At 49.3% G+C, this 8,698-nt stretch overlaps 1 pseudogene; it reads left to right on the top strand.

Annotated features, from left to right (window-relative positions):
* The first annotated feature begins 8,375 nt into the window (after window positions 1-8,375).
* LOC118606109 lies at window positions 8,376-8,494 on the top strand (annotated as a pseudogene).
* The last annotated feature ends 204 nt before the right edge of the window (window positions 8,495-8,698 follow it).

The following is an 8,698-nucleotide window of genomic DNA, read 5'->3' as shown; positions in this document are numbered from 1 at the left end:
CTTACTAGAGCTGCAGCTGCCGAAAAAGATGCTGACTCTTACCCGCCTGCCAAAGCTCAGAATCCCCCAACTCCTGCCATCCTGTTTGAGCCAGGATGGCTCCCTGCTGCTACCCTCTGGTCTGTCTCCCACCAGGGTCTCCTACTGGCGGAGTGGACAGAAAACCCACCAGCATGGGAAGCTGACCTATGTCATTTGCAGACTTCCGGCTCCGGGCGAGTATGAAAGGTGAATGTAGAAGCAGAAAACAACAGATGAATAAATAACATGGACAGCCCCCTCACTACCTGTGGAAAAGAATCCTAGAGGAATGAGAGTAAAGCTTGTCCTCCTCACCTTTTTTTCTGCCGTTTCACGATAAAATGAGACCCTCCTAAGTTCCAGGATTTTCTCCGGGGTTTGGTCTTAAAATAAGGGTGGCCAGTTACTTCTCTTTTCTAAGTCAATCCTGAAACCAAAAGAATGTTTGATTGGGTTAAAAGTTGCAGATTTAGTTTGTGTTTACATTCTTGAATTATCCCAAATTGGTGTGATTATAAGATTTGCAAAGGAAAACTTGGAAAGATGCCAGTCCAGGTAGGATCGTAAAGCTTCAGCCGTGAGGGTGCTGAGTGATCTCACTTGTCAGTTTGCAGATAGAAAAACTGGATGCCAGGCAGGGCCCAGGACTTCCCTCAGGTGACTTGGCTTGGACGGCTGTGGCTGTGCCAGGCCTTCGTCTCCCGCATCATTCCTCGTCTGTGCCTGGCAAGCTTGTCTTTCAATGGAGATTGTCTTGTTTTTGGTCCTCGCCATTTCTTATGCATTCTTTTCGTCTCCCCAGTAAATAAAAATAAAGAGACTAATTCGTTTCGCATATTTTACAATTGATAAGGCATTTTTACATCCTTTATCTCCATTGATCCCAAAGAGAACCTTGTAGACTAAAAGCAAGAGCGATTATTCCCATCTCTGAATGTGTGAGAAACAACAAGCTTAAGGGCCTTGCTCAAAGGCACACAGCAGAAGACCTGCCGTATAGCACATGCCCAGAAAATGTCTGTGGAATAAATTAAAAAATGAAAAGCCGAACGAGCTATTGCCATCACTCATAAAAACCATGGCTGGGCGAAGCAGTAGTTGAATATCAATAGGAGGAAAGACTTTGTTAGAAGTAAGACAAATGGGGTGTTGAGGAGACAGAGCCAGGGAGAGAAATGCTTTTCTCTATGGAAGTGAAAGAGGGTGGGAAGTGGTCCCCGGAATCCGCAGCCACCGAACATTAGCTGATTTTAAGATCAGGTAGAAGGAAGATTCTTCTAATTACAGAAACCCCTAAAAGCGAACTGTTGCCTCTAGAATCTCCTCTCTTCCCCGTCACCCTTATACCGTCGTGAATTCTTTGGGTTTTCCAAGTATCGTGCTCAGTCCAAATGGATCCCGGTGGATCCCACAAAGTCTCCAACTTGCATGTTCCTCGTCATCCCACGTCACCCCCATTTCCTAGTCCTCACTAAGCTGTCCCTTTCTTCCTCCCGGGTTTTATGGGCTTCGGTCTTCCCCGGCTCTCACCCGCTCCCCACACTCGCCACCTCTCACTGTTATAAAGCCAGACAGAGCCCGCTGACCATATCTCCCGATTCCTAATCCTGGGTGACATTCTAGGCAAACCACATCATTCCCTTTCTTCCCCTGTTTAGGGCCTGCTTTATGCTGACTCCATTGCACTTGTTCTGAGACCGGGGGGAAGATGTGCAGTCTATTACCCTTATAAACCAGCTCCTTTCTTCCCCTCTCTGCCATTTAAAAGGGTCTTTCTATTTGACTGAACAAGAAAAGGAACTCTAAGAGGGGAATTAACATTGTCCCCATTATATTGTCCAATTAACACTTGTCCCGTCAAAGGCTGAGTAGGAAGCCCGGAGCCCTGGTCAATGAGAACTTTTAATCCCTCAGGTAAATGCAAAGTCGCATTGAACACGATCAAAGGGCAGATCTCAATATACTCTCTCCCCAAGCCCCTTCCCTCCCGCCTCATGCATAGGGGCTGTATGAGGCTGCTAAATTCTGGTTTGAATGAGTCTCAACCTTCCTTTGTGGCCACGTTGAGGGAGAGTGTGGGGGATGGTTGATCAGACATTTCAAAACTCACACCAAGGCTCTTAATTACATGCAAGACAAAGACACCAACGCAGACATGGTGAAGTAATGACGACCCAACCATCTTCTTTTTTTAAAAAATCTATTTCCTCTCTGCAGGTACTAGGCCCAGCATCATTATTAACAAAGCAAATTATGCAAATAATTAATCCTTTAGAGGGATGGAATTCGGGGGTCAGTTTCTTCATTCTATTGAGTGCCTGCGTTCACCGAGATCTGACCCATGAGAAACTGACGGGCGAATAGAATAGGGACTTAAGCTGGAGGGCAGAGACTTTGCAACACTTTTTTTTTTTGCAGTTCTCTTCATCCCCCACGATTCTGACGTGTTTCTTTTCACATAGTAGGTGCTTCGAACTTATTTACACATGAAGGTGTCTGAAAAAGTGATTTGCTCAGGGGTGAAGACCCAGATCGCTTCAGAAAGATCCAAATCGGTTGACTGAGATGGAAAAATTAATATGGGGGAAAAGTAAGAGTACAAGGACAAATTGAAAGCAGGGGCGAGTTAAATCGGAGTTCGTCGTGGTTCCGGCCCAGTTGGTACTGATGATTCTCAGGGCTGGCAAGGAGCTCCCTGGCTGCCTGTGCAAAAGGGAAACATGATTGACAGCAAAATCTATATTCAGAGAAGAGCTACTTAAATACATTTAAAAATAAGAATGTGGTGTTTACAAATTTAATAGGCTGGTGTGAACACATAATATGGGACTTCTCTTAAGAAGTGGGCCACGCTTCTTGCCTTCTGGGCACACAGTCCAGTAAACGGCTTTATAAAATTATGCAGAACGATACCACGTGAAGAGATCATTCCCCTGGGATCTGCCTCCGTCCAGTTCTGTGGGGCAGGCTGAGCTGCAGAGAGGTGGCATGCGGCCCTTCCTGAGGCCAGTGCGCTCAGTGCTGACCTGAAGGGAAGGGCCTGGGTTTAGGTAGTTTGGGAACCTCTTAGAGCAGATGGTCATCAGTCTAGCCACACTGGCAAGGCTGGAACCAGGCTGTCCCATGAAGCTCTGACCCAGAGCCACAGTGACCAAAAGAACCAGACTGAAGTGCGATCCATCCAATCGACATCCATCAGGATGGGGACCTCGATGCCAGGCCTTGCTGCAGAGGAGACAAGGAAAGATGGCCCTCGGGTACCCATAACCCATGGGCACTTTACCACCATCGCGAGCACTGACGTCATCCATGCTCCTCCCTCACCCGTCTGTAAAACCCCCTGTGTCACTGTAGGTGGCCATGAAATACCCGTTGAATGAATGAAACGGAGAAACGACTAGTAATGCACATAGCGGGGTTGGAGCAGGGAAGACACCTAAGCACTCGAGCAGCAGGAAGTCTGGAAGGGAAGATCCGCTGCAGTTAGTGCGGCAGGAAAGGTTCCTACAGGGAAGTACCAGCTAGGCACTGAGGGGCAGGAGGCGCGCTGATCATAGTAATGATAATTAGGGTGACCACAGCATTTATCACCCAAAATAGGACACTTAGGGAGTAAAAAGGGGAGCTGTCAGTAACTACACCAGGGAAACAGGCATAAAATAGGACTGTCCCGGGCCAACCAGATTTATGGGCACTTGGTGATGATTAACTAGTAAAAAGGGGACCCTCCCACTTGAAAGTGGATGCGCCAGGTTGTAGTCTGAGGATTACCCTGTAGGAGTCTCTAAGGCCATTCCTCCATGGATAGGAAGGGTCTCTCCTGAAAAGAGTGGGCATCCCCAAGTCATTCATCCGAAGGGGAGGTGGGCCTCACACAGGACACTTGCGTGCAATCTGAGTGTCGAGTACAAAGCAGAGAATTGCCTTCCGTTAAGTTCAAAGTTCTCCAGACCTCACTTTCTCAAAGCCATATTTTAAGTTGAGAAGAGCTCCTTGAGACAGCTCCCAAGAGGCGGTATGGTTTTCTATGTTTATCTCCCCATTGATATCCCGGAGACATTTAGTAAAAAGTCTGACTGTAGTAGGCTGGCCTCAAGTATCTTATGGCTTAGAGAAATAGCCATCTGTCCTCCGTAGGTCAGAGGAATAAAAGGGAAACAGGTCAGTTGTAGGTCAAGAGATGTCCTCAAAGGGAATTAGTAAGATATCTCTAAAGACAGCCTCACCTACAAACACTGGGTCTCCCCGCAGTCCACACAGAGACTCCTCTGCCCTCTCTGGCAGAGCACCTCCTCCAAACACCCTCTGCCTTCTGAAGCTCTTCTAATGTCAAGGCCACAAAGATGTTCAGTGTTGGCACCATCTACAAAGGGGGCCACAGCTCCCCATAACCAAGGGATACTGAAACCCAGTTCCTAGGTGTTCCCTACCTGTCCCCACCCTGCTGAAACGTCCCCCTAAAAACCAGTTCTGATATTCCAGACCCTTCAGAGGGAAGCACCCAGAATTTGTCTCCCTGCTAATATGGACCAACCCCTCCCACAGATGAGTTACCATGCTAATGACTCTTCCCATCAAGGGCACGGAGAATAAGCAACGAAGGGAAGAACTGCACACTCACCTCGCTGCACTTTTATTAAGAAAGTCACGCCGTGTGTGCAGGGTTCATAGCAGGTGGCCACAGGCAGCCTGAGGCGACGTGGTCGTGGCTGTGCCCGGTTTCATACATACATACAGCTCCTAGGTACAGACCGTGCATTCAGTGAGTGGCAGCTACTATTTTTGTCATCCTCATTTTACATCTGCGGTCGCTGAGGCTCTGAGTCGCCCCGCAGTGAGAGGTGGGGCCAGGATTAGACCGAGGTCCACCTGACGTTGCACGGCCACCGTCAGCCCTGCACATGTGTAGCCAGTGCACCACGCCTCGTAAGCTTTCTCTTTAGATCCTATACGGGTCCGTGAGGCAGTCAGAGCAGTAATAAAAATTCCCATTTCACAGGCGGGAGGACTGTTCGAAAGGACTCTCTCACAGGACTCCAAGAGCCCTTGATTCTCCGAGCCTCCCTGCCCACGTCATGCCTGTCTGGCCCCTCCCTGGCAGCTGCTGCCCTTCGCCGTTCCTGCCTCCCAGTGCCCAGCATGCCCCGGTCCCAAGCACGCTCACCATTTCGTGCCTTTAGGGCCTCACAACAGCACCATGAGGAACAAGCGGCCGGGGTTGGTCAGCTCCATTTTGCAGATGAAGAAACTGAGACTTAGTCAGTGAAGGACTCCTGACCTCACTGTCCAGCCCTTCCCCCCCATTCCTGTGGCCATTCGCCTGCAGGAATATCCCCCTTTCCAGCTCAGACAGTGGTTCTCAAATGCAGGGGTGTAGAACCCCCACTTCCTCGTGAGGCTGCCAAAAAAAGAAAATACCACCCTGAAAACAACGAGTCTAATCCTGCCCTCTCATTCTACAGAGGAGAACGGAGGAGCTGGGGGGCAAAGCCTGACCACGGTGGAACACGGGGTGTGGGGGGTGGGGGGAGGATAAGTCTCTAACCAGATCTTTTGTCTCCCAGGTTTGAGCTTGTCCCTTAGAGTGATGTCTCCCTCTCTTTTCTCCCAGGCTTCAGGCCACCAGGGATTATTTCCTGTCCCTCTATCTCCCCTCATTCTGTAAACCAAATCCTTTGTCTCGGGAGAATGCATGTGTTGGGTCTCTTTTCCTATGGAATTTGAGTATATAAGCAAATTAGTTTTACCCGTTCAGCCAAATATCAACTGTGTGGCTTCGAGCAAGTTTCTTAAATTCACTGAGCCTCAAATTCCTCTCATCTATTAAAGGGGATTAGTGTTACCTATATCTTACTTTGTCTTGAGGATTAGATGCAAAAGATATTTGTGGAACATTGAGTAAATAGTGGGAAAATGACAGCCGCCTTCTTTTTATGTAATTGTTTATGATCTGCTGTAATATAGAATAATTACCATTTGTCGCCCTGGATCGGCTAAGTGTCTGGTACTGTTCTCAATGCTGGGGACCTACCAGGGAACAAGGCAGGCAGAATCCTGACCCCACGACACGTATGTTCTGATGCCGGCGGTGTCGATTACGGAGACGGAATTTTCAAATACATTACAATAACGTAAGCAGAGAGGAGCTATTGCAGATGACAGGTTAGGGAAGGTCTTTTTCCAGAGGTGATAAATGAGCAGAGAGTAAAGTAATCAGTGAAGATAAGGGGAAAAAAGCGCCCCCATACTCACCACCCTCACCGAAAGCGTGGCCGAGACACACAGTCACATGGTCAGAGCAGAGGCCCAAACGAAACCTGGGGCCATGACAAGGACAGAGTTCCCTTCCGGAGGCTTTGCTTTCTGTGTTTCTGCATGAGACACCGACATTTCCTCCCTGGTGTCCCCGTGTCACAGGGATGTGGCCCGGCGTCTGGCCAGCCCAGGGCCTGAAGACTGCACAGCCTTGCTGCTCGCCCCAGACTGGGCAGAACTGAGTCGTGCCAATTAACCGATGGAGGCACATGGATTGTAATGGTCCAAAGAAAGGGAACCTGCTCATTAAGGAGTCTGCCTCCAGTGGAGAGCTCGCCTGAACCTCACTCTGAAATTCTGCATCCAAAGGAGGACCCAGCATGCAGGGCCCAGCAAAGCCCCGGGGGCTGGGCCTCGCGCTCCGTGCTTTACTGCAGTGTCTTGTTTTTCTTTTTCACTCACCTGCCTGTTTGTCAGTGTGATTTTCTGAGGGAGCCTGCAGGTAACTGCAGGGTCACAGTGCGTGCGTGCGCGTGCGTGTGTCTGTGCGTGTGTGCGTGCACGCGCACATCTGCAAACTCTTCTCCCACTCCTCATCTTCCCTGCTTTCTCCATTGTCATCTCTGGCGTATAGATTGCCAAAGATGGACCAAGGACTATCTCCGTGATTAGCATGGGGAAAAAGGAAGAAAACCAATCCCGTGTAGGCGCCCAGGGAAGACACACGGCGACTGCAAAACACGGCGGCCCACTAGCAACGGCCATTTCTACTATCCTCGTTACCCAGAATTCCTCTGCTGTTCCATACACTGAGCAGGTTATGCTTTCTGAATGGGGGAAGGTACGGGTTATGAGCGCTCTGGGAGGTTTTAGGAGAGAGAGGCAGGACTGACTGCGCACTCAGGAGCCTGAGACCTGCTCCTGGAAGCCCGCGGTTCAAATAGACAGCGTGGCCGCCTCGTCCCCCATGGTTGCTAAAAGCACACCCACAAAGTGTTCACTGCTCACTTTGTCCCAAGATCTAATCCCTTTATGTCCATTGTACTTTATAGCCTTGGATTAATAATAATTTAACTGATATTCTTTCAGAAGACAATAGTACTGATCGATGGATCGATCGATCAATCGATTGTAACTAATTCGAAGTCGTTTAGTGCTTTTTGCTGAACAAACATTTCTCCGAGGCATTTCTGAGTCTCGTGGGGATAGTGATGGCTTGGACAAGGACCCTCGCCTCCAAAAGCTTGGCCTTCTGTGATACTGTGGCAATTCAAGCGTGGATTCTGGGCCGGCATGGATATCATAGAATGCGTCCTGGGAAAGCGAAGGAAAAATAAAATGTGTATATGAGGAAACATACAAAAGAAAGCTCAGGAAGAAATGTCATGGGGCAGGAACACATAAAAGGTGTTCGGAGAAGGGTGCCTAGACCTACTGGCTAGAAAATCAGAGGTATGGTAAGCTGCCAAGGTTAACATATGTGAATTCTTCTTTTATGAAGTGCGTTACTCTTGCAAATGTTAGGTGTTATTTTAAGGCCAGCAGGGGCCAAGTCAGAAGCTTGAAATATCCCAGTCAGAGGGATGTCCCTGGTCAATCAGGAGCCAGCCAGGACTTCAGCAGGAGGATGGTAATGTCACACTGCGGCTTGGGAGGAAACTCTGGTGGTCAGGTGGTGGGTGGGCCAGAGAGGGACGAGACCAATCTACAGGCGGCAACCGCCAGAGCTGATGGAGTCCTGACCCATGTCAGGAAAGAGGGACCAGAAGCAAGAGAGTAGATGCGGCTGATGCCAAGACACGACGTCAGCCGGAGAGGCGGTGGTGTCACCCATGAGAACAGGGCTATAAAATCGGACAGGCCCAAGTGCTTTCTCGCCAGCTGGCCTCCACTGCGGTCCGCGGGGCTTCCGACGAAGGCTCGGAGCCTCGGCCTCTCACCAGCACAGTGATGCCCGCTAGGGCTGGCCTGGTGGCGAGGAGTAAACGAAACTTTGCACCTCTCTGAGAGCAGCGCCCGTGTCTGCTAGCTCCCTTCCCTCTACTTTCACAAATGGGAAAAGTCGGAGGGGAAATCGCTGCCCAAAGATGCACAGCTAGGTCTACGGCCACGCCACCCTGAACAAGCCCGATCCCGTCTGATCTTGGAAGCTAAGCAGGGTCAGGCCTGATTAGTACTTAGAAGAGAGACCACCTAGGAAGACCAGGTGCTGTAGGTGTAAAAAAATAATTAAAAATAAGGGATTGTAAGCTGAAAAGGTCCTTGCAATCTGTGAGGTCAATCAAGGGATGCCTCACCTAAAAAAAAAAAAAAAAAAAAAAAAGATGCTCAGCTAAACGTGTCTGTGATCTTGTCGGTCACCGCCCTCCATGCCCCGTCTTTGTGTTCTAACCCTCTACGACATGCCTTTTCTTTTTTTATG

The sequence above is a fragment of the Rousettus aegyptiacus genome, unplaced genomic scaffold, assembly GCF_014176215.1.
Source record: "Rousettus aegyptiacus isolate mRouAeg1 unplaced genomic scaffold, mRouAeg1.p scaffold_m13_p_7, whole genome shotgun sequence".
NCBI lineage: Eukaryota > Metazoa > Chordata > Mammalia > Chiroptera > Pteropodidae > Rousettus > Rousettus aegyptiacus.
Note: the sequence above shows the minus strand (reverse complement) of the source record. Positions and strands in the feature narration are given on the sequence as shown.